The sequence below is a fragment of the Ambystoma mexicanum genome, chromosome 4q (assembly GCF_040938575.1).
Source record: "Ambystoma mexicanum isolate Mex_15411 chromosome 4q, UKY_AmexF1_1, whole genome shotgun sequence".
Taxonomy (NCBI): Eukaryota; Metazoa; Chordata; class Amphibia; order Caudata; family Ambystomatidae; genus Ambystoma; species Ambystoma mexicanum.
The window spans coordinates 952,726,238-952,753,113 of record NC_090928.1 but is presented as its reverse complement, the minus strand read 5'-3'; the positions used below and the strand labels follow the sequence as shown (position 1 = coordinate 952,753,113).

The 26,876-nt window shown below is 47.2% G+C and overlaps 1 protein-coding gene across 5 annotated transcripts in view; it reads right to left on the bottom strand.

Moving 5' to 3' along the window:
• The window catches only part of SYT14 (synaptotagmin 14), a 1,343,600-nt gene that overhangs the window by 99,777 nt on the left and 1,216,947 nt on the right, over positions 1 to 26,876 (bottom strand). The gene's annotated exons all lie outside the window — the stretch shown is intronic.

Here is a 26,876-nt window from a genome sequence, read left to right as displayed (position 1 = left end):
TGTCTTTAGATGTGAACAAAGTCAGCCAACTCAAAATGTGTCACACCTGAAACTTCAACATTACTTATTGCCCATAGTTAGGGTCACTATTGGGTTCTTCAGGAATGTCTCCCTTGCGCTGGCCTGTCTCAGGATTCTCTTAGCAGTTCAACAAAGTAGGGGGAAAGTGACCCTTCCCCTGGCCTTTCTCAGGCTTCTCTTTACAATTCAACAAAGTTGAGGGAATGTCTCCCTTCCCCTGGCCTTCTCAGGCTTCTATTGACAATTAAACAAAGTTGGGGGAATGTAACCCTTCCCTGGCCTTTCTCGGCTTCTCTTAAGAATTCAACAAAGTTGGGGGAATGTGACCCTTCCCTGGCCTTTCTCAGGCTTCTCTTATGAATTCAACAAAGTTGGGGGAATGTTTCCCTTCATATGGCCTTTCTCTGGCTTCGCTTGACAGTTCAACAAAGCTGGGTGAATTCCCCCCTTCCCCTGACCTTTCTCAGGCTTTCTGTTGTGGGTCCCAGACCTGTGGTTGTTTTTCTTCAGGCTTTGGCAAATCTGGTTTGCTATCCTGACAGATCTTGCCCTGTAGGAAATACCTCTTGTTGTTTTGGTTTATCCTGTGTGGGTTCCAGACCCGTGTTTCTTCTCCTTGGGAGTTTGGTAGACCTGGTGCACTATCTGCCCAGGTACCGCTAGAAAGATGATGACTCAGGATGCAACTTCATATTGGGTGCGTTTCCCAGACCTGTGCTTTACTATGCATTTGTGTTTAGGGTCCCCAGCAACCATCCTGGTTTTCCAACCCTCTTCCAGGCTCTTACTGGTCTTCTTCAGTTTTCTGTGGGTCTCCCGTCCTCATTCGGGCTCTTCTCTCTCTCCAGGCTCTGTGGCGGCTCTGCAGCGTTTTCCTGTTTTTGTGTGGTGTGACCCAGGCGGACTGCACATTCCAGCTCTCATCTTCAGATGGCAGTTCTTGCTTCTGCTTCCCTCCATGGTCGAACCACGATGAACCACTTGGGAATGCCTCTGCCGGTTGGCAAACTTCTCATCCTCTGCAGCTTTGGCTTTCTTCTCCCGTCAACGGATCTTGCAACTCCTGGGCTCCTCTAGGGAGGACATCTCCCTATGGCGAGTACTTCTTCCCTTTGTTGCTTTCTAGACCAGATTGTCTAATATACTCTGCGCGGTTTACTGAATCGATCCACATTGCTTAGCGCCTCTTCCTCATCACAGTCTAGGGCCAACAACTCCCTGGTCAGTCCATTCTACTCTCCTTCGTCTCAGTGACCCCGAGGTGACATAGGTACATGGAAGTTGTGTGAGGGGAATTGATAGTGAATGATTGTCCTCGTCCCGTAAGGGGGTTCCCCTCCCATGTGATCCTCCCTCAGTGCAACACCCCCTGGGGGACTATTGGGTAATGTCCGCACCATCCTGATCCCACAGGTGACGACATCCAAGGATTTGTCAAAATGTGAACTAAAACATATGCTGATTTGGGTGACACAAACATCTGGTCTGGTCTGATGATACTAAAAAATGATTTGTTTCATTGGTCATTCACAGACGCTTGTTTCACAAACTAAGCTGTTGGACAAACGGACACAGACACACAAATACTGTCGAATGCTCCTCAGAACATATTGCCTCCTACAGCTTAGACATGTAGAAAATAAATGCCACAGAATGTTCCTGGCTAGACCTCCACATCACAATCTTCTTCTGGTTCCCAGTCCTACTTTTATCCACACAGTAAATTAAAGATTAAATTCCAGCAAGGCCACATCTGGTACTAAAATATCTGTTGCAATATGATATGTGTAATTATGCTATTCAACCAATAAGATACCGAATGATCTACATCAAATGTTCTGCCACCACTGAGAATGCTGCTTGAAGATGTCTGGATTAGGGTGACAGCTTAGTCTGCCTCACTCATCAAAGAGGGGTTAATAAAGCATCAATAGATCCACACCTACATTCTAGCGCTGGTAAGTAATTTGGTTCTTAACAGCACTGCATAAACCTGTCCTTTGTCTGCGCCTTTTTTTCCTTATAAAATTCAGATCATCAATAGGGGCAGCCTGAGGTAGGGTAAAGGGCTCGGTGAGAAAAATTACCTTTGCACTTACTCGATTTTCTGAAGCTCAAAGCAGGCCAGCAGGAGCTGGTCATGGTCTGTTCGCAAGGAATGCACCAACGCCTGGAATAGGCTCTACTAGAGACTTTGGTCAGAACTATTACAGTGAAGAAAATCTAGCAGCCCTTTTCTTCACATGCGCACATGAAGATCAAGTAGCATGTAGTGGAAAATACCTGTTAATCCATTTTAGAGCATACATCAATGCCTTGCACATGAGTAAAGCCCTAATAATTGTATCATCTGAGACCAGGCACTAAGTTGTGCCACAAAAGCCAAGCAATGCCCACAAACATATGCCAGGATACACCATATATGCGTCAGGAGTTGTGTGCATGCCTCAGCAAGGGTAATCAAGAGAAGGTTGGACCTTACAGTCATTTCCTGTTAACAAGTCCTTGTTACCTACGGGCTGGGCATCCACACCATCCATGACACCGGGCAGGTTATCCATGATGGCACTAACCACACTGCCACTGCATTTGTGCTGAAGCTCCTCGGAGTGGTGCAGCCCTCTGCTACTCCTTCAAGATCATTATTGCCCTGGCTCAAGGCAGCACACATCCTTGAGTTTCCAAAATACTGAGCAAATCCTTGAAGTCATGCTGTGACCACCTATAGTTCCTAAAAAGACTAAGGCACATCTCAAGGCACCAAGGCGACGCACTCTGCTATAGCGACTTCTTAAAGCCATTGGTGTGCTAGATTATACCTGTATGCCATAAAAAAGGACACACAACAGGTTTTCAGGAACTGGAGGATGCAGCACAGGATCTACACTCTGATGGTGTGTGATGCAAATCTGTGCTTCGCAAATGTGTGTTCCCCTGACCAACGCACAGCTGAATGATCTTCAGGAACATCTGCCTGGTTCAGAAAAGGAAGAGCCAAGTATTACATTGGAGCAGGATACTAGGTAAGTGGAAAGCAAGTCAGACCGGAAATGACATGCAAATACGTAAAACTGGCTATGCGGATGCAACCGTACACACCTTTGTGCACTGCACCCTGTCTTCTCAATAGGCAGGGACACAACTGCATCATGGAGCATCAACCTGATAACCTGCATCTCTACAAACATAGACTAGTTCTGATTGGACAATCCCCTTCACAATGCCCCAGACCCTGCCCAATGAAGCACACTGAGGATAGCCGGCTAACCATCCAGTACGTTGCTAATGAGCCTGGGCAGCACAGACAAGAATGCTTCATCCCTTATAAATGTCATAGAAAGGAAATTGGGAATAGAGCAGGTAATAGCATGGCGCTGGTATATTTATGGAGTATATGGGTTAAGCTGTTCACTATCACAGAGAAAGACACTGCATAAAAGCATGCAATTGTAATTATCACAAAGTCAAAGCCAGTTCTTGAAATACTTGTTTATTGAAAAGATACACCAACCCTTGGTACAATTCCTATACAAAAGATGCACAAATCTACCTTCAATGCTTGTTTGTTGTGGTTTTTATGAGGTCGTTTGTGACTATTATAAATTAGACAATTTTTACGAGCTTAGCGCGGCAGATCACATAAACATGTAAGCATACATCATCCTTTCCCTGAAACATAGCCACACACCAGCCTTTACTGATGTTTGCCCTTTGTGACTCCGGAAACCCAAAGAAGTACTGTCTCACGATCCCATGCACCAACCAGTCACATCCCACAGCCGTGCCACAATATGGCACGCATAATACCGCAGACAAAGGATCTGGCTATTCAGGGAAGGTTTTCGCTGCCTACACAAGCCTTGGTTGCCCACCAGAATGCAATGTTAACCTGGCAAGCTGTGTCACATTGGGGTCCTCTGACCCATGCAAGGATTCATTGCCATACAGCACAATATGCCTTTGCCCCTAATAATGGATGATGACAGGGATAACAGACAGGTGGACAATGTTGGTGGAATTATGATTAAAGGTGGCAAGATTCATAATGTCTTTCTATGCGTGTATTCTGTGCAGGAAACATTTCTGTTCAGCATTTTTAGCCCTCCATTTTCATCTCTAAACCCCAACCACCCCAATACACCCACAATCTCAGCATCCATTTCATATTGTCCAAGTGTCTCATCATTTGCACTTAGAGGGGGTTTGGTGGAGGAAGAATGCACCACAGAAGTGACAGCTGGGGTGCGGACCAGGGTGGAGATGATGGGCCATCAAAGGGAATAGTGCTGCTTCTGGCACAACCGCTGCTGAGGGTAGCGAGGGACTGCTTGTGACACTCAGGAAGCTCAATCGGGAACACATGAGGGTGGGCTTGTGTCTCGTTATCATTGGCCATCCGTGACAGAATGCATGGCAGTGTATTCACCTGAGTTTATTTCGATTTTGCAATAAGCACGCCATTATGGATTCAGCAACAAAGTGTGATTTCTCAAACAAGTACACTTTAACCGTATGATATGTGGTTGAATGTGGTGTTATCTTCCTTGGCAAGTCTACTGGCACTAGGAAGATCCTTTAATATTGCAGAGAGATCTATTGTCCTCTCTGAACTTACCAGTACCAGAGGTATTGGAGAGGCTAAGAGTACAATTAATCAGGAAAATCTGCTAGGCCCAACATTGTCTGTCTTCTGTGCGATTGTATTACAATGAATAAGGTCTCGTGTTATAACTAGTCCACATCACTGATGTTTTATAAAAGGTGACATTACCTTAAAAGCCTACACACTGAATACTTCATGCACTTAAGTATAAATCACCATGATGTCATAGGACTATGTTTTTCCTGGCGAGTGTAATGGCACCCGCGAGCAGAGCACGTCGGATGCACCGGCACATGCAGAGTTGTACCGGCGCATCCGACGTCCCCATCCCCAGTCAGCCCTATGGGGCGGAATGGGGATGAGGAGGCCCTTGATTCCGGCACCAGTACTAACTCGGCATGACCCGGTTCTTGCCCATTCACGGGTGCCTGAAAAATTGCAACTCCGGTGGCAGCCGTGCCGTTTTTAACGGCACGGCTACCGCCAGAGTTGTAATGAGGGCCTATGTTTTGGTATGATCAGAAACCAAGTTATAGACACGCTAGTTTTAGCACGAAGAAAGATACTAAACTTGTCATTTACTTCTTTGTCCTCATAGAAAAGAGCAGAAGGCCTTGAAAGCAGCCCACCTTTTAGACGGCATCAGAACAAATGGGAAGAACATCGCAGGAAGGCATTTATGTTGCTAGGTGACCGCTTCACACTTCACCTGCACGTGCAGCGGAGACTTCCAAACGCTGGGCTTAGCCAAATAGAGATTCTTGGAGCCTGGATAGCATGGGGGTGTTCATGGAACGAAAACTATTTGCTGCCAAAGGCCTTTTGTGTTTGGGGAGGCCAGGGATGAGCAGTGCTAAGGCAGCACAGTCTCCTCTCCAGCAGAGTTAGGATCACTTACTCTATTTGTGAACTTCCAACATGATTAGCATATGCCATCTAGCTACTTCACACAGAGCAAGCCATCATGGGATTGGTGGTAAAAGAGGGAGGGCACTTCAAAGGGGAAATGTCCTAATGGGACCTTATATGGCAATGCGGACGCAGCCAATCCCCCTAGTAGTATTTTTATAAAGATTGAGTGGGAGCTCGCAACTCTGCTTATTACTGTTGGAGTTTATGATGACTCTTTCCATAGGTGTGATACAGAAACAAAAAAGGGGGGAAAACCTTCTCCCGTCACCCCCCTAAACAGCCCTGAGGAAATACCAAGAAGACAGCATGCCAGGAGGTGCCACAAACATCATCCTGTTGGGAAAGAAACAAAAGAAAGCTCCAGTTCAAGTAGTTCTTTAGAGAAGGAGGCCCAGGAGTGCTACTCTCTACAGCTGCGTTGGCCTCACATACCCAAAAGGACTTTGATCCAATCGTGAAACTGATGCTGAACATGGGGGCTACCCAAGTCATTGAGCCGGCTTCACCCATTCAAATTGTCTGATAAAGCTATTTGAGCCTGTTGCATCAATAAATCACTGCCATAAGAAAGCCTCACTGAGCCCCCTCACAAGGCAGCAGGGCCCAAACTGCTTCAAATCCCCAATCCTACAGATGTGAAGAAACTGCTGGAGTGCCCGAGTGCAGTCGAGTCTATCGAGCTGCTTGTTGGAAGATAAAGCCTTAGCAACAAATTACTGTCAAGATACCTTGAGAGTAAAGCTCACACTTGTGCAAAGCTCTCAAAATGCTGGTGTATTCTTTTTGAAGGCTCCTAAAGGCTAAGCTAGAGAATTAGCCAGTCCCAGGCACACTAGGTTGGCTGGCTCCCAGGCCTCACCATAGACTCTAGGGGTCAGGCCCCATTTCCTTATCTTGCTCCCAAAGAAATTGTCTAAGTCTATTTTGGTGTGTTTTCATTTTCTCCAACAATCAAATGTGTTGATGTCCCTCTGCAGAAGCATTTCTAGTTAACCAGCCTGCCTATATATGTTTAGCCTGTCCAGCCTCTATTCTTCCTAACAGGGATAGGTGGCTAGCATGTTTAGCATACTGTTTGCTATTTTGAAAGATTACGATTTGTATAGAGACTTAAGTGGATATTATTTTTACTTTAGTAATTCACGTTGTTACTAAACGCTCATTCTGACAAATCTCTCTGGAGAGTTTCACCTGACCTCTGCCTACATTGCAAAAGGGGAAAGAAATATATAATAGACTTTAGTCTGCTTCCCTTTATGATTGAAACAGCTCAGAGCCAAGTTGTGGAAAAAGTTAGGGCACATTGCAAAGGTCTGCAACATGCAGCTCTCCAGGTATTTTGAACTACAACTCCCATGAGCCCTTCCCATTGAATCTATTGGCTGCCGCCGATGGGAGTTGTAGTCCAAAACATCTGGAGAGCCAAAGGTTGTAGACCCCTGACATAGTATATAGTTTACTTCCCTCCCTTTACTTTTGGCAAGGTTAGAATCGTGCATCCTTATCTCCCTACTCAGTGAGAGGCTGGATATTGCCACACACAACAGGAAATGTCTGGGGAAAAATGTCAAGTGTCAACAAAATGAGCCTGGAACCTGGCAGCTTGTGTCAAGGGAACCTCCGAATCCTTGTGTGCATGCTTCTAAATGGCAGCTGCCACAGTACTGACTCAAGGCAGGACGATTCCGGCACAGCAAACATAGGTGAAGGCTTGTCCTGAGCAGCAGCAACCTCCTTCCGTGTCTCTACCATCTCCATTGTGGCCTCGTGTCGCTTCTGCAACATCACCTCTACGTCAAGTTTGTTGCATGCTTACAAGCCTGTCGGGTGAACCTGGCAGTACTGGTTAATGTGTAGGAAGAAACAGGTGAACGTCTGGTGGTTCAGAAGATGGATCTCCTACAGAGAGTGGTCCCTTTCCAATGATGAAAGTAGAACATACCCTCACTTTTTGTATTGTATTTCAAGGTTATTTACTTGCCAAGTAGGGGGGATAGCTAGTTTCTATATATACATATTTATAGATACATGTTATAAAGACAATAGGGAGAACCGTGCTCGTGGTTATAGACAAGGAGATTGTAGTTGTCTAAATTGGTAGAACATTGCTTACAGTGGTTAAAGAAAGACAATGTGAAACATGCAACATTCAATGCACCCTCTTCCCATTAAATTCACAGTACTCAAATTTGTGATTCCATGTATAGAATATTTATTTCCTGATGAATTGTTATACAAAAAAGCTAACAAGTGTTTCACAAGCAAAGGCATTTCTTCAAGGCTCCATATTAATATTATATGTGGTTTCATAACTCAGAAACTGGAGCATTGTGAATGTCAGGGGAAAGAGTGGTGCATCGTTCACACTATTTTAACTTTATTGTGATTACTTTCCTATGCAGCACGTGTTTGTGTTTAGAAATCAGGGCTCCCCTCCCCTTGATCCTCTAGTTCTTTTATACCTTTGTCCTCATTGGTAATTTTGAGGAGATGAAGTTTCATTGTGTCCTTGGTGGGAAGCCTTAGTTAGAGATCGCCCTACAAGTTCTCTACTCGTGTGCCCTGGTATAGGGTGAGGAAGGTCACAGGGTGATGGTATTGCAACAACCCTCACTTCCCATTTCCCCATAAGATTCTGGTCTGTTCATCCTCTGACAAATGTACATGAAATACAAAATAATTGAAGGGCACTGGTCAGGATCCTTTGCACTTTCATGCCCCTCTGGCAACAAACTCTGCAAGGAGAATGCTCGAACTACGTACCAATAATCTTCAGTACTCCTTGTCCTACTTTTCCAAGTCACAGTGCCTGCTAATGAAGCACCAGCCTCCCCAAGAGGAATACATTTCAAAAACCTTTTCTCTTGCCTTGCCCCTTTTCACTGAAGGTACACTACACCAGTACCCCAACATGCCTTAGTTATTTTTCAATTACATCATGGCCGTGCTCCGGCGCCTGGGCACCCACCAGGAGAATGAATTGGGGGCTGAACCCCCTCCGGGCCAGAGAGAAGACGCAGTAAGGGGGGGGGGCTTTCTTTGGGCTCCATACTGTCTCTCTCTGAGTCTGCTGTGTGCGACTCATCCTCGTCCCTGAAAACAAGGGATAGGATGCTTTTTTGATGTGCATTTCACAGCGGTCTGCCTCCCTGAAAAACTAACTTTATTATTTATTTTTTTAAACAGGCTGGCACCTATCAAGTGTTTTTGTATATTGTCTTGCTGAAGTGCGAAGCCTCCCTAACAATCACTTCCATCACTGCTGCCGCTTTGGGGATGATATCATGGACTATATCTAGGTGGAGCATAGTGCAAGTGGGCAGGTTGAGATTCAGCCCCCCCACCCCCCCCCCGCGACCACTCCCAAAATGTTGGGTTATGTTGACATTACCAGCCTGACCTACAGAGCCTTCGCCAGGCAGGGACGGTGCTTCGCTTCATTAGAAGCACCTCCATTCGTATGGGTACGTTTTTAGGCAATTGCTAGGGGTTAATGCTTGCATGTCAGGGGAGTGATTAGAAGGGTAATGGGCAGGAGACAGCTCATTCTCACAGCAGTTCTTAAGTGTGTGCTTTCAGAGGTGGAGAGACTAACTGCATGTAACATTGAAGCTGCACTACAATATTTCCATTCAAATGTGTTAAGAAGTTACATGACCCCAAACAAGTAAGTGTGCTCCCTCCCCCACAGTCTATGAAATTCGGACCTCTCCCAACATTTGAAGGGCTAAATCCCCCCGCCCCCACGTGTGTTGGTCTAGGTGTACACCTGCCTCCTTTTACATCGCTCTAGGCTGCCAGAGCCGGTCCCATTGCCCTCTATGGTACCGAAAGCCTGAATGTATGGGTACAGCTGAGCATTATACAATGTTTCCGGGCTGCTGAGCAATGCCATTAGACATGGATGGAAAGGCGCCAGGTAGACATTTCTGTACCATCAGCAGAAGTAAAACATACCGCCTGCTCATGTACAGTGTGCAACAATGCACATGTTGCGCCCTGAGCTAGCCCGTCTGTGGAGGTCTCCAGGAATGTATGAAGGACATATCATTTTGGGTTTTCCCATAGCTTCTGCTCGAAGATCGGATGCAAAGACGTAATTGGTACCCAGGTGCACTTTGACTGCAAAGGCAAATCGGATAACAAAAATCGGACCCTTCTGTATGGGCTGATTAGTACCTACACCAGAGAAGTGTTTATGACCCACCCCGGTTCTGTTGTGGTCATGCCACCAATGAGTGGAAGGAATCTTTCATTAGGTAATTTTACAGTACCCCAATGACTCACACATCTAACAAGCACATTATAAATGCTGATATTTACACCGCTCATTGCATAGGAGTTCCTTCGGCACAGCAGCACTCCTTCGTCCTAGTCACTGTTGCTCTCTCTCCCCTTCTCTTTACTTGTTCGTGTTTTCCCTTGAATTGGGAACATTTTTTTGGTGGTGGTGGTTCTCCACCGTGTAGCTATGCCTTCTGTTTAGCGAGTATGTCTTTCTCCCATCCTAGTTGTGTTGCTCCACCTTTTGAGGCCTGCTACAACCTGGATGATTATAAAGGGGTTGACAAGGGGCAGTGATGGCTTACAGCAATGCAACTGGAAGGCTTGCATCTCCTTCTTACTTGACTTTAGTATACGCAGTACATGCTAGCCAATGTTCCCACTGTTCTGTGCCCCCCTTTCACCAAGTTGACGACTAAGTGCAAATGTGGTGATATTGCTGCCGGTGATTTCACTTTCTTATATCTGGAGCCCCCTCCCGCCCCCCACCCATGGGAAATTGATAAATTGCCTGCTCCCTGTTTGGACCGATGCGATTGACGCATTTGAGCCGCAGTCGAACCACGCAAACAGTATCGAGAAGCCTGGTTCGATGCCGTCAAATAGCCAACCAACACAGAAGGAAATATTGACTGATAATGGCCCTCTTGGTTTTTCTTTGGGCATTAGAGACTGGTTAGGTCACTTTAATACATTTCTGCCCAGAACATATGCTTTTTAACGAACATTATAGTTATTATTTGCCTTTCTCTCCTGTGTCATTACCTAGAGGGCTGCATCTTGCTGTCATTCTCACGTTCTCAGTTCTATCCACAAGAGTGTGTTTTGTGTAGTATTTTTCTATTTAGTTATTGCAGATGGTGTGTTTAAAGAATATGTATTTTTATAGAACCTTGATTGGACATTCCCTATATTTTGGACTGTGGCAACCCAAACAGCATTCAGACCCCTCTTGGGAGTATAGCCTTCTATTGGCCCACGTTACCACAAAAGGCGAAAGAGGTATATCTCTTAACTGTGCCTGTTTTACCTTTATGATTGAGGTCAACTGTAGCAGCTTTGAGGGCTGATTAGGTGCTTTAGCCACTACTCACCCTTTCACTTCGACGGGGCAGAATTAATTTTGTTACAAACCTTTGACATTCCCATCTTTGCTATTAGTTATATGGATTCTTGTTACAATGCCTGGGGAAAATGTATGTTTGCTCGCATGGGACATTAACAGTAGATAACTTTTCCCTGTTGGATGAAAAGGTCTAGTTTGTGTAGAACACATTCCAGCATGGTTACTCATAATTTGGCACTCTAGATATTTGGAACTACACCTCCCATGATCCTTCAGCCCGGACTATATTGACAAAAGCTGATGGAGTTGAAGTCCAAAACATTTAGAGTGCTGCATAATGTGCATTAGGAAAGATTTCATCAATGTGTAATTTCCCCTCCATTTGTGGACCCCCCAAACCTTTTGCTTTTGTTTGGCTATCCTATCCTGACTTTTGCCAGTGCAGCACAGCCTTCAGCTGTGCTCCCCTGGGTGTTTTGTTCTGTCCCATGGCCATTTTGTCCCTTGTCTTCACCCATGTCAAGTAACCTGGGGTTTCCTTATTTGGCCATGCAGCCTCCCACGAAAACCAATCCCTTTCGCAGGCTTCTGCATGTCACGTGTGTGCGCACAGGAAAAGGGCTGGGACTGTCTGGTCCCAATCCACACTACTGGTGCCAGGATGTCTGGAGTGCCTGAATTACTGGGACCACCATGGACCGTGATTGGTCCACGACTGGGATGCCTGCATGAGAGTAGATCTTCGATTGGAAGTCCTCGATTTTGGCACAAAGCTAATCTTGGATAAGAGAAGGGCTCTGCATCCATTCCAGGTCCATCACCTGAGTTCTCTCCGAACTACAGAAGGAGCCAAGAATCCTGCAATAAAAAAACAGACCTGTGGAACCGCCAGAGACACTTTGGAAGGTTTGGCACCTTTCACCCTCTGCTATCTTGTTGGACCACTGTTTTCTTCATCGATCAAAAAGGCCTGCCAAAGCGCTTTGCCCCTTTTGATTAGTGGAAACAACTACTCTTAACGCCCCCTGATTACCAACCGAACGAGCCCCTTCAGAAGTGTCCCTCGCCACCATCTAGAGTTGAAACCCGAGACATGGGACATTGCTCGCTTGTGGCCCTGTGCCCTCTCACGCCAAATTCCACAAGTCTAGCTCCTCTAGGTTCCGAATGAGGAGAGTGTATAACGCTGCCCACATTAGTGATTCCTGCATCACTACCTGTTTGTGACGGTCGCTGTAGGTGCCTTGATGTTCTGTTCTCCTGTGCCCTGAAGCGTGCTGCACCGGAATTTTCTTTGTATTTCCCTCAGAAGCTTAGAAAAGGCAACTGTCCTGTCACAGGCAATCGTTCTTTCCTATAGCCGCTAAGAGCCGGAGCACCGCGAAACTGCAGGACTCAAACCTACTAGCGACCTCTCCTAAACTGTCAAAGTTTGATCCAGACTGTGCCGAGGTTTCTTGAATACTTGCATCACTTACCAGTGACCCCGAGGCACAACCGATCTCTTTTATGCACGAATATCCCTAACAAGCTATTTGCTTTTGGCTGGGGTAGCCTGCGCTCCGTAGCTATTCTCACCTTTTGAAAACTGCTTTGCCACCAAAGGCAGATCCTACTCGAGTAGTGGGAACCCATTCTTCATCGCCTCAATCCCCTGACTGACTTGCTACAGCCCTCCCAAGAAGACCCGCTTTCTGTTCTGCCTGCGCGATCGTGCGTTTTTATGCACAACTGTACTGTTGAGCACAAGGCTCTCCACTTCTTTGGGCTGGACTCAAAAGTTAGGGAACAACTCTGAAGAATTGTCCAATACTCCTAGTATGTTAACTCACCCTTCTCTTTACAGGTTGTGGCTCCGTTTGACGTCTTTGTCGCATTAGGAAACGTATTGTATATATGTTATATAGTAGAGTATTTTGTGTGGTAACTGTTTTTATATAACTAAAGTTTACTTGTGTCTATTGGTCCGGCCGACAATAAATGTAAAGATATTTTTCATATACACTTGTGTGAATGTAATTTGTGGTTCGTTACTGTTACTTATGGCCTCATCACGAGTTGGGCGGTATCCTGGCGGTATTACTGCTGGGATACCGCCCGGGCTAATAGCGTTACCACCAAACCCCCCGGCACTATTAGCACCGGATCACGGGTTTGGCGGTAATGGTAATTCACCATTCCCCATTGGGTCCCCTGGACCCAATGGGGGATTTTCAGCACAATTAGCGCGCGCTAATAGCGCGGCGCTAACTGCGCCCGAAAATGGGAATTTTCCCGGTGCTTTTACCCCCAGCTCTGAGCTGGGGGTAAATGCAGCCAGACCCGTGATTTGGCAGACCCTTAAATGCGGCAGTAATAGCGTTACCGCTGCATTTAAGGGTTACCACCAAACTCGTGATGAGGCTGTTAGTTTTGACTGCCTGCCAAGCTACCTAGATTGTTTTGGCTTGTCCAGATGGTGCCCCTGTTTCACTAAACCGAGGGTGGCCTCCCAAACGTCTGCTCACCAGGTCAGTTTAGAAATCCATCTTAACAATGAGTTACCATGCTCTATAGCATGCCAGTCACCCCACATCCTTAACCTTATTTCAAGACCTGCAGTTAAGGTGCATGGCATATTTTTTATGCCATGCTTCAAACATAGGAGACACGAAGGCAACGTTAGATTACATCTGACCAATGCCAGAAGTACACTATCCGCAAAGAAATGTGCAAAATAACGTGAATTATAGATCCAAGACCTAAACCGGAAACTACATGTCCTACCAGTTCCCAAAAAACAAACTCTGACAGGGGTTTTAAAAAATAAATCCCAAAATACATGTGCAGTTCGTTTATAGTCCAGGGAGTTTTTCATGCGAGGACTGAAACACCTTCATCAAACAAACACATAATGACATGGAATCAGCAGCAGCAGCATGTTATCTTTACCTTTGGGAATCTGGTGAATTTGGGATTATAATTAGACAGTCAAAACAGGGATTCTCTTTTGGCCATAATGTCAATGCATGCAGTACGCCTTACTGTGTCTTGCCACCAAACGGTGTAAATTAGGGGGTACAGATAGACCGGTGGGCGCTGGAAAATATAATTAATTAACAAAGTACAAACAACACCCGCGCATCGTAAATCAGGTTAGAAAAGAGAAACATCAAATGAATGAATCGCTCCCTATAAAGAGAGCAACTCCCTTCAGCCCAAGCAAGCGAGCTTCATAAATCTAGAACATATAAACATGACTTAAGGAGGTCGGTGAAGGTTATAAGTTATTATTGGAAGGGACAAATGAACATAGCAAATGTCACTAATGCCCACCCAGTGCCCACATGTATAAACTGCTTATCATGCTGTTTATAATGTAGTGACGCTTAGCGGTTATTCAGAGGACTGTTTTGTAGGCATGCTGTAGAGGAGAACATCTTTCCACAGTGGGCGCACATGGTTTTCTGAAATGTTAGCCGTTTACTGAGTCTGTAAATTAGTACTGCCCCCTGCTGTGACCTGCTTGCAAGGGCATCTATTTTAAAATTCAGTTGATGTTTTACAGGGAGGTGCAGTGCACAATTGTTATCAAGGTCTCAAAACACGACGCTTAACACCTTTTCTTTTACCTCTAAACTGCAGGTCCTAACTGAGTGACCCAGTCTAAGAATTGCTGTTCTCAAGCAAGTTCCTGGGGACCAGGGCTCTATGCCACTTACAGATGGCATCACAATTGAGACAAACCGGCATCCACGTAAGCAGTTGAACCACACAGGCGGAGTCGGCATGGAGTAAAACATACCCTCTACCAGTTCAAAGTTAAATCGATAGGCAATGTTGTTGAAAGTGAAACTTGAACTGGCAATGAGACTCATGTTCTGGCAATGAGACTCATGTTCTCAAGCGCCAGCACATTATTAAAGCAATGCAGCCGCCCCTTCAAGTTACACAGTAGTCTAGGTTTCAAAGAGCTCAACATTGCAAGATCTGGGCTGTAGTAGGCTTTGAAGACTCTTAGAATGTCCACACACGACTGCAAAGGCACCTGCTCTCTGGCACGCTGGCAGTGATACATTCGATTTCTACACCAATTTCCAAAGGCCACAAGGTGATGGATTAAAACAGACACTGTACAAAGACACTTTGCATTAACCATGATCAAATAAAAAACGCAACGGATAAAAGAGTAGTGTTTGCTAACCCGCGTCCTAGCACCCATGCCAGCTATTTCAATGGTAAAGCATTTATTAACCTGACAAGGATGAAACACTGAGTTTTCTCTTCTTGGAAATTGACCTTTTGATCTGTAATGTGAACACAGGTATCAGAAGCAAACACCTAACTCAGTGAGCCAACTGCTAGAAGTGCCTAGATGTGGATGAGCAGTGTAACGTTCTGTTTCTATGTTCCCTTTACCCTGTCCCCTGTCTATGTCTCCCCGGCCTCAAACGTGGATCACCCGACATTAGCTCTGTGTCCGTGTTGTTATTGCTGCATAACTTTATGTATATATTAACAACGGGCATGAACCCATAAGAACATAATATTGGTGTCGAGCAACGAGCGGTCCCCGAGTGCTACCCAGTGCTCATGGGGTACGTTGTCACCATGCGCAGGTCTGCGCTTGGCCAGCGGATGCCGGCAGGATTACTTAGCAGGCCTTGCGCTTCGTGTTAATCCCGTCACCGCTCCAACGGCCTCTCAGGAGATGAGCGAGCGAGTTAGTTAAGCGGCCCTCCCCTTCTGACTACGCACTTTGTGAGTAGCCCATTTACAGTGCAAAAAGTAATTAGTTCACAGCATGTTCTGAAGGCTAGCAGTCGAGGTTATCCATGCTGGTTGATGAACGTTTCTCACTGCCCTCAACACAGTGCCTTGTCTGCTTTCACACCACCAGTGGAGACATGAAGAGCAGTGCAGCCATATTTCAAATCAGGGTAACTCAATCCACAGGCCCAGTGGCAAGACTGTAACCCTCATAAACACGTGATTCAGTTGGCATCAGCCAGGACTGATATCACAGCATTGTGAGTAAAGCACACAATACAGCAATCATGTCTGAAAGTGAAGTCCCTAGCATCAACGCCACTCCATTGACATTTTGCCCTAGTTTGCCAAGCAGAGTGGATGGAGGACATGAGTCTTTGCAGTTACAGGCTGTCCCACCATTTGACATTCCAGACACCAGCAGTCTGGCACCACGCTGGAATAGATGGCTAAAAGAGTTATACATCTATATTGATGCCACCGGGGTAAGGGAAGAACATCGTCTGAGAGGAATACTCATGCATTCTCTAGGGTCAATAGTACGAGACATTGTATTTGAGATGCCAGAGAGTCACACAAACACATTTAGAGGAATTATTGACTCATTAAACACCTATTTTGCTCTGCAAAGGAACGTTGATTATGAGAGACATATATTTCACACTACCACTCGAGAGAAAGTTGAGACCAAAGACACATTTGTCATGAGATTGCGAAAAGAGAGTCAAATATTATGACTTTGACAATTATTCAACAGATAAAGCTTTAAAGTCGCAAGTAATTGCCTGGTGTGAATCTTCTGAATTTAGAAAAAACTGCTGCAAAAAACAGATCTTCAGAAGAAATTGTAATGCTCGCAAAGGCTGACATGGCTATTTCAATGCAGGCAGAATCCCTGGGCAACATACAAATAAACAGACTGCAGCTGCAGCATCCACATATCAGGTACAAGCAACGGACAAATCAGTTAACACGGAACAACGCTAATATTACCATTGTGGCTACAATTTTCCTCATGTCGGCCCATATCCAGCGTTTGGTCACTTGTGCGATGGCTGCGGAGGTGAAAAACATTTGCAATCCATGTGCAAAAACATCAAATAGATCCAGCGATCGGTAGACCGCAGAAGCTCTGGCAGAGGAGCAGATAGTGCTTGTTCAAGAAAATGGCCATCTCCCACCTGCAGGCAGAAGGGATACCCAGGCAGACACCAAGAGTCACTGCGCAGGAACAGGAGATACACAGAAAAGAGAGATGAATATCGTAGAGCGTCCACTCCAGAAGAACCAAGAAGAAAGTCAATGCGTCAAAAGATAGGATACATAGCAGCCTTACCCAAACATCAAGATGAATCTGATTTATCTTCGAGTGGTAATTGCAAAAGAGGGTATGTCCATGCCATCGGAAACAAGATGGCAACAGGATATTGTCCAACATTATTGCTTCGACTAAATGGAACTGCACAAGAATTCCCAATTGACACAGTTGCCACGGCCAATGTGATAAGTGAAGCCACGTACCGAGGGCTCAAACACACTGTGAAACTGTGATCTCCTGACATCGACATATTCCCCTATGGATCTAACACACTGCTAGAATGTAAAGGGATGCTTGAAACAACTTGCTCACACAAAGACAAATCTGCAAAGCTGTTTGTTTATGTCGAAAAAAGGTGAGGTACCAGGAGGAAGCATCCTCAGTTTCAAGTCACCATGCAGATGGGGTTGGTGCACATAATGTATCGAATCATGTCGGCATACACCACAGATCCCAAAGACATGATCGTCATAATGTTTCCCTCGCTCTTTGCTGGGCAGTGAAAACTGAAGGAGAAGAAAATTAAATTACACATCAACCCCAACGTCAAACCAGTTGCACAGCATTATCGGAGAATATAAAAAAAAAAGTAGAAGACAAAATACAGTCATTGCTGAATCAAGACATCATTGAACACGCAATGAGGCCCACTCCATGAGTTTCTCCTATCGTTCCTGTACTGAAAAAAGACAATGGAGAGAAAATTCGAATTTGCATGGACATGCGAGCACTCAACCTGGCTATTGAAAGAGAAAGGCATCTGTCCCCAAGAATGTTGGATAAGATGCATCTACTACATGGGTCGAAGGTGTCCTCGAAACTCGACCTAAACAAAGGGTAACACCAGTTAGAACTGCATCCTGAATTTCATTATGTCACCACCTTCACGACACATTTGGGATTATTAAGGTGCAAGAGACTCAGCTTTGGGGTCTCATCAGCAGCTGAAATATTTCCGAACGAAATTTATCAAATCATCAGGGACATTCACCAGTGTCTCAACTACAGTGATGACATTTTAATCTGCAGGCCACACAGGAGGTGCATAATGACACTCTGCGACGAGTGTGCATGGCACTAGAGAACACTAATTTGACACTGAATGCATCCAATTGTGAATTCAGTAAATTGTAACTAAAATTCTTTGGTCATATATTTCCGAGCAAAGGTTTACAGCCTGATCCTTGCAAGGTGCAAGCTTTAATTGCCATGCCAACTCCCACATCAACATCAGCAGTACAGTCATTTCTCGGCATGGCCAGATCATGCACAATATACATCCACGATTTTGCTTCAGTGAGCACATCATTACGACTTTTCACTGGCAAAGGACAAGAATTTGCATGGTCATCGGAGTGTGAGAAAGCTTTTAGGGAAATAAAATCAGGCATTTCGTCAGCCTCCTGTATGGGCTAATACTACCCAGACCTGGAGAAAGAGCTGACCATGGATGCAAGTTTAGTAGGTTTGGGCACCAGGCTAGTTCAATTCAAGCCCGACACATTGTTGCATATACCAGTCGAAGTTAGTCAGCCACTGAATGTGCATCCTCACAGCCGAGAAAGAGAGTTTGGCTGTAGTCTGTGCACGTGAACATTGTCACCTGTTCCTATACAGAAGAAAATGTGTGTGTTATTGTCACAGACCATCAGGCCCTTATGACGATATATGGCAAGCCAAATGCCAAAATGCCACAGCGGATCGCACACTGGGGGCTTCGAATGCAAGAATATTGCTTTGACATTATACACCAGCCAGGGAAAGACAACAACCCGGAAGTGTTCCTCTCCAGGTATCCCCTACCTGCAAAAGTAAAAGTCCAGTCATCCAAAGCAGATCAACATATCAATTACATTGTAGACAATGCACTTCCGAAGTCTCTGACCATTCCACAGATCGTCAAGACACTACTCCAGGAAAAAGTGTTGACACAGGTCAAGGATAAAGTTAAGTAAGGGAAGTGGCGTCAATCACGCAGCAGTGATGAAACATTATCTGAGAGAGAACGGAAACTGTTGAAGAAATGTCATCTTTTGAAGGAAGTGTTGTTAGTTTGTCTACAAGGGTTGTTGGTAAAGGAAAACAGAATTGTTATTCCTTCGTTCCTGCAGGATCGAGTAATTGGTCTGATGCATGTAGGGCAAAGAGGGATTGTTTCCACTAAGCGACAGCTCAGGAAAAAGTTGTGGTTTCCAAAAATGGATACTAAGATACAGAATACTCATGAAACTTGTGTCATTTGTATGTCAGTGGCTCCTCGTACCTTCCCAGAGCCCATGAAGATGACACCATTGCTGTTGAAGGTGTGGGATAAAGTGGCAGTCGACATGTTTGAGCCACTGACAAATGGCAAATACGTCCTGGTAGTGATTGATGGGATATCTCGCTTTCCGGAGGTAGAACTGGTCTCCTCCACCGCTGCTCATGCGGTAATTCCAGCTCTCAACAAAATGTTTGCCGACTATGGTATTCTGTCAACAGTAAAGTTTGACAATGGTTCACCCTTCAGTGGGCACAAGTTCGCCATGTTTGCGGAATATTTGGAGTTTCAGCATTTAATCCCAGTTCATTGACTGTGAAAGCCATTCAAGGGTCCATGGTGTCCGCTGAAGGTCCTGGTCGTTCCGTCACCAGAAACCCATCATTCTTCATGAAACTTGCAGAAGGTACTTATGAGAAACCAGTTGATGCAGTGGGTTTACAAGAAAGTTGTTTCGATTATAAGGATGGTGACGTAGATACTGATGACAGTTACAGTGGTGAAGATTTATTTATTTGCATTTGTATAGCGCACTTACAGCCCAGAGGCATCGAGGCGCTGTTACATGAGATTTGTAGGAATTATGAATTATTGGTGACATGTGACCAAGGTGGTCTCTTAGGTACAGGTACACTGATAGTAGGCGACTTCACTGGTGACAGGTGAAGTACGCAGTTACAAATATCATTAGAGTTTAAAAAGCAGAACTTGTATTGTATTATGCATCGCAGTCCTTCTTACAACATTAATAGCGGACTCATACAATTTAAAGAAAGAGCTTGGTTTTGATTGCTTTGCGGAATGCTTGGTGGGACTCTATCGTTCTTAGGTGAGTGGCAAGGGCATTCCAGTGGTAGGCGGCCATCGTGGGAAAGCTAGAGCCACCGGCGCGGACTTTCCTTGTCTTGGGTGTGCGAATCATGTTACAATAACCTTTTCTGAAAGGTCTGGTGGAAGTGTGTATAGAGATTCTTTGAGCTAGGTAGGGGGGTGCAAGATCATGGAGGCATTTATGCGTGAGGGCGAGAGTTTTAAAAACAATTCTCTCTTTGGCAGGAAGCCAATGGGCCTGCCTTCTCACTTCCGAAATGTGGTCTTTCCTTGATGTTCCTGTGGCGGCCCTAAGGGCGTTGTTCTGGACCATTTGGAGGTTAGCCAGGTTTTTACAAGAGGTTCCCACGAGGAGGGCATTGCAATAGTCCAGCCTGGATACAATTATTGCCCTGGTGATGTTAAAGCAGTTCTGTCGAGATAAGAAAGGTCTAGCAGCGTTAAGAACTTTAGAGTAGTAGGCAGATGAGGAGGCAATGGCGTTAACCTGCCTGTCCGTGGTCAGATCAGAGTCTAGGTAAACTCCAAGTGTCTTAACATTGTATGAAACCTTGATGGGAATATTGTTGAAAGTGAAGGAGAGGTACTGCTGGTCGAGATTGCCCAAGGAAGTGGGTGAGCCGATTAATAGGAGTTCAGTTTTCTCACTATTAAGGCATAGCCAATCATCAGCCATCCAGGACTGAATAGTAGAGTATATGTTGGTGAGAGTAATCATATCTTCCTGGTAGTTGCCAGTGAGTGGGATCACCACTTGTGTGTCATCCGCATAGTTGGTATACGAGATGCCCAGGGAGTCGAGGATGTTGAACAGAGGCCTTGTGAAAAGGTTGTAGAGAGTGGGCGCAATGCAGGAGCCTTGTGGGGCTAGGGGTGGCACAAGCTACGTCCGAAAAGACTTTCATGACCCTTTCTTGAAGGAAGGAAGTGATCCAAGCACATGCTTCAGAGGAGAAGTTGGCCGCTGAGGCAAGATGGCTGCAGAGAGTGTCATGGTCAACCAAGTCGAAGGCCGCAGATAAATCAAGGAAAAAGAGGAGCGCAGGTTTGCCCAAGTCTCTGAGATCATCCATTTGATTTTTTAGATCTAGGAGTGTCAAATGGGAAATCATATTGTGCCTCCTATTGCAATGAATATATGTATATTGGCCTACGCCAAGCTGCTTATAAACCACTTGCGAAGAAATCTGTGTTGCAAGGTCCTGACCTTAGAATCAATGTAAGCCGCCATTTTAGGTCAATTGGCCATTTTAGCTTCCCTCTGTAAAGTCACCCTGTGAGTTAAAATGGTGGACGATGTCATTCTGAAATACAACATGGCCGTCTTGACCTCTGTGTGTAACTAATATGTAACTTGCCTGCAGGCCACTTGTTGGGGTCGTGAACTGAGACCTTGTCCTTCGCTGACCTGTGTGTAAAGGATTACTTGTGCCAATGAAACTCATCCGTGAGCATATGTTAAGAACAATGTATCCAAATACTGAACTAAGAACACTTGTTTAACTCTATGAGGAATCCTAAAATGCACTGTAACCGTGTAGACTTGTTGGCAAATGTATTAAAAGCAATCCCTATGCATATAGTTGTGTGAACTTGGCATGAACCCTAGATCAGTAATGTTTTAGAGGAATATTAACCCGCAGTAGGGTTGGACATCATGTTCGCAAAGTGTATAAAAGTGGGACTAATTCTAATGTACAGCCCCACTCGCTGAGCACACCGAACCAGGCTGGAGTTCGCTGTGTTGTACTGAGGGCTGATAGCTATCTGATTTTGTTTTGTCCTTTGTAACTGTTCAGTATAAATTAAAGATCTTTGTATGTTCCTTTGTAACCCGTGTTCGGTGTATTTCCTTTTGGGGTACTCAGCCTCGATATTTTAACTTTGTTTTCACAGGAGGGCCGTTTCCGTGCAATGTCGTGGGCGGAAGCCAGACTGGCGCAGGCCGAGGAGACGGTTTTCTTCCAAGAATTTCTGGACTTGCAGGTAGGCTGCTTTGTCTAGAATTTTTAGTAAGAAGGGGACGGTGGTGTTGGGCCTATAGTTTCCTAGAACTGATGGGTCGAGGGTGGTTTTTTTAAGAAGCGGGCGTACCCAAGCTTCCTTAAGTCCAGTAGGGACGTGGCCAGATTGGAAGGAGGAGTTAATGAAAGCAGTTAGGAACGGGGCAAGGATGGTGGTTGAGTCTTTGATCAGTTGGGCCGGGCAGGCATCACCCTTGCAGTTGGAAGGTTTGATGGATTTGAGCAGCGTTATAAATTCTGTCTCGGTCATGTCTTTAAAGTCAAATGGTGCGGCGGGTTGGATTTGGTTTCGGGAGGCACATTACAGTGCATGTTGGTTATGAGGCGACTCAGGGCTTTTTGATGTCCCTGGATTTTAGTTTGCAGAGTATTCAGTTTGTTTAGCATAGCGGACTGAATGATATTACACCAGCTTTCATCCTTAAGGAGAGTGGGGCAGGGGTGGATGGTTTCTCCAGCTCTCTGAAAATGGTGAAGATTTCTCTAGGCCCTGATTTGGCATCATTAAACCTTCAGTTGAATGATAAGGCTTTGGCCTGGATTATGTTAGCTTTATAAGTTTTGGAGATGGCTTTGAAAGCATTCCTAGTGACTTCAGATGGGTTTGCTTTCCAGGCGGAGAGTGCCAGCCTTTTTTGGAGCATAGGTCAAGCAGCTCCTTAGAGAACCATGCTTTAGGGAAAGGGGTGCAATGGCGTCAACAGCTTGGTGACAATGTGTTTGAAAGTACTAGCCTGGATTTCGGGGTTGTTGGAGAAGGGAGCCTGCAGGGCAAGGGGTAACCTGCTTAGAGGGCCCTTTTTTGGTAATGAGGTTAAATTGAATGTAGTGGTGGTCAGACCAAGGGATATGAGTGTTGATGGTTATTTGGATAGTGCAGTTATGCTGACTGATCCAGTCCAGAGTGCACCCTTTGATGTGGGTCGGTTCATGAATGCTTTGGGAGAAGCCCAATGTGGAGAGGGCTTTATTTAAGGTATGGGCAGGGGAGTCCTAAGGGTCATTGAGGCCTAGATTCAAGTCGCCCAAGAGCAGGACTTGGGAAGTCTTTTTAATGTTGTCAGACATGTAGAGGATGAGGTTCTCCTGGAAGTTCTCAATGGGAACTGGGTTTCGATATACAATGTGCATTGAGATGGTGCAGTTGTGTGAGATGTTGGTTTTGAGAAAGAGGTAGTCACAGTTGTTGCTATGTTGCCCTTCGGCTTCCCTGATATCGAAAGCTTCCTTAGCTATGAGGGCGATGCCCCCACCTCTCTGGTGAATTCAGTCTTTCCTAAATATCGTATACCCTGTAGGGATGGCTAGTGAGAGTGCAGGGCCCGATCCTTCATTAAGCCAAGTTTCTGTAATTATCAGGAGGTCAAGTTTGTCCTTAATAATGAGGGAACCGAGCGTGCATTAACCAGCGCACAGATGAGAGTGGGAGTTGGACCGGATGTGGATGTAGATAGTATCAGGGGTACAGCAGATGGCGCAGACATGGTTGGAATTACAGTATCAACAGTGGCAGATAGTGGCAAAGGTACAAGTGGCGCAGGAGGCATTGAAGGCATCATGGTATCAACACTGGCAGATAGTGGGCAAGGTACCACATATGGCGCAGGCATGGAGGGCATTACATTTTCAACACTGGCAGATAGTGGGCAAGGTACCACATATGGCGTAGGCATGGAGGGCATTACATTTTCAACACTGGCAGATAGTGGAAAAGGTACCACATAACTGGCAGATAGTGGGCAAGATAACACATATAGCGCAGGCATGGAGAGCATTAGTCAGCAGGGGGGTGTGCGCGGAGTGGCACATACAGGGCAGCAGGCGAGGGCAATGGAGTGGCATCAGCTGACTGGGTCGGCGTGCAGGCTTCAGGCGGTGCCTGCAAGGATGATCGAGAGCTTGAAGGTAGTGTCAGGCCAGGGTTGATCAAAACGGATAAACCGGTACCTTGAATGAGATTGATGCAAATGTCAGTGGGGCTGATACGGGTGTTCTGAAGCCGCAGAGGAGCCTTAGAGGTAGTAGGTTTTGGAGGGAGTAATGGGGCTGTACGAGCAGAAGTGTAGAAAGGTGCAGCAGCCGCGATGCAGGGGGCAACTGAAGGCGCAGGGCACGTGGGGGAGGCGGCAATGTTGGCCTCCATTTGCAGCCTTTGGTTACGGTGGTGATGCGCCAACATTGGGAACCTGACTCCCACCCTCCAATTGCAGTTGCGTATGCATGGTGAGTAGGAAAGGGTGAGGGATTTGCAGGAGCGCGACCGGAGTCGCGTGTTTCTAGTACTACATGGGGAGGGGTCACAAGGAGTGGGTGGCATGCTCTCTGCCAAGGTGATCCAATTCAAGTAGAGAGACATCTTCATGAAGGGTGGCAGCCTTACCTTGTATCAAACAGCAGGCGCCTTTGTACACCGTTGAGCAGCAGAAGCTGCAGAGAGGGGGGAAGGCCTTTTCCCTTGGCCTTCTCCCGGCGGCTTCGCTAGCTCCCTTTAAGCCAGGAGGGGAGGGGCTGGCAGGCCGTGGAAGCCAATAGCGGGCCTGGGCTGCGGCGGTGTCATGATGGTGAAGTGACTGTGAAGTGACTGTGCCTTGGGGTCCGTCAAAGAGTAATTCGAAAGACTCGCCACCAGGGGGCGTCGAATGAAGACCTAGCTTCACGTCGCTCCGCCAGGGCCGCCTAAATCCTCCATAATCCTGCCGTTTCTCCGAACCTTTTGCTGACCTGCACCACGTATCACGGTAGGGGAATGCACCAGCATCCCCTCCGAAATATCCGGAGGAAAATCGGACCTGCCTGAGCCTCCCGCACCGTGTGAAGCCCCGGCCGCGAGGCAGGCCGCGCAAGCGAGCCGGCGCGAACACCAGCCGCGACCGGCGCAGCCCCGTAGAGGACGCATCGGAGATCGCTGCGGGCTCGCCCCCCCCCAGGGCCTGTGGGATTGCTGCTGCGGGACCGGAGTCGTCGCCCACCGAAGCGAGAGGTGAGGACCTCCCCCCCCCTGGGCCTCCGTTGCAGCCGCCGCGGACCGTCACCGCCGGATCGGCCGGTCCCGTGGGCCGCCCGCCAGACCTGAGGCTGCCTCCTCCCCCCCTGCCCCGGTACGACTCTCGTGCGGGCTCTCCCTCCCCGGCCCCCGCTGCGCGCGGGCCGCCTGGGTCGAGGGGGAACATCGAGTGCGGGGGAGGCACATGCGGCGGTTGGAGGGGAGAGGTGACAATTACCAGCGGAACGAAGCGGACCTGCTGGGGGTCTGCCCCAGGTGCTACAACCGAGGTCCCCTACCAACGGTCGAGCAACCCAAAAAGCACCCGCCACGCACTGGGAAAGAAACTAGGGGTTCGCCCCCCCCAGGCACAGGCCAACACCACCCTCTGCCTGCAGATCACCCCCCCTCCCGCACCTCCGGAACCACACGCCAAAGCATGCCCAGAGCTGGACTATACGGAACATAGAACCAAACTGCGCAGGCCAAGGCCCGACGAAGGTCTGAGCGGCGCGGCGCAAACAGTGATAGGGCCAGCAACCGGCGGCCCACGGGAGACCACAGGGACGGAGCGGGAGGCGGAGGACCACCCAGGAAGGAACCTCCACCCAAGGAGACATACCCGCACCAAGAGCCGCCCCACAGGGTCAGGATGGGCAAGGACCAGCCCCGCAGGGGAGCGACCCAAAACAAAATAGACAAATACACGACGAGCGCCCCGGCGGCTCTCCCGGACCCAATTAGTGGGGTGGACAACGAGGCTATGAAGGGGGGTGCGGCCCAAACGCTGTCCCTCGCCGACATCATGGCAGCAATCAACGACTCCAGAACCTCGGTAGAGACCAAAATAGACGGGCTGGCCTCCGAGGTGTCCTTTGTGAGGCAGGACTTAAGGAACCTCACTACCAGGGTCGGAGAAGCGGAACAACGAATATCAGACACAGAGGACACGGTTAAAAACCTGGGAGGCCGCCTTGAGCAAATGGAACGGAAAATCACCACACTGGAAAACAGAGCCGAAGATAGTGAGGGGAGGTCCCGTCGGAACAACCTCTGCATACTCGGCCTCCCCGAGAAGGAGGAAGGGCCCTCTATGGAGCTCTTTCTGGAGCACTGGCTGGCAGACTTGATGGCCCCCAAGCAGCTCTCAAAATTCTTCTCAATTGAAAGAGTTCCGACGGGCAGACCAGTCCCGGGGGCCCCCCCACGAACGGTGATTGCAAAACTCATGAACTACAGGGACCGAGACACACTACTGCACATGGCCAGGGCGACCGGCCCTATCACTTACAATGGTCACCGAATCGGGCTCTTCCCCGACTACACGAGGGAGGTCCAGAAGTCGCGTCAGTCCTACGACTCCATCAAAAAGAAACTGTCACCCCTGGGCATCAAATATGCACTCTTCTTTCCGGCAACATTCAAAGTGTACCACAACGGCAAGGTCCAGGTGTTCTACACACCCCGCGAGGCCTGGGACTGGTTGGAAACACAGGTCCTCTCTACTCCACGCCCGAATAGACCGGATGGAAACACACCCCGCAGCAACGATGGAGACAACAACCGCCCTACTGGACAGGGCATCCCACCACATGGGGAGGCGGGAGGACTTGGCCCCCCGACCGACACAGGTCACACAGATCACACCTGAAAATGTGCAGCTGCCGAGGGACAGGAATGAGGAACAGTATGAGATCCTTGCGTCCGGCGACCCTGGCCGGCTACCACCTCTGTGCCCCCGGAGGGGAACCCTTCACTGTTAGCTTTACTCTAAGTTCAGTGGTTCTTGAACCACACGAGTTGCGGGGTAGGGTCCTCCTGACCC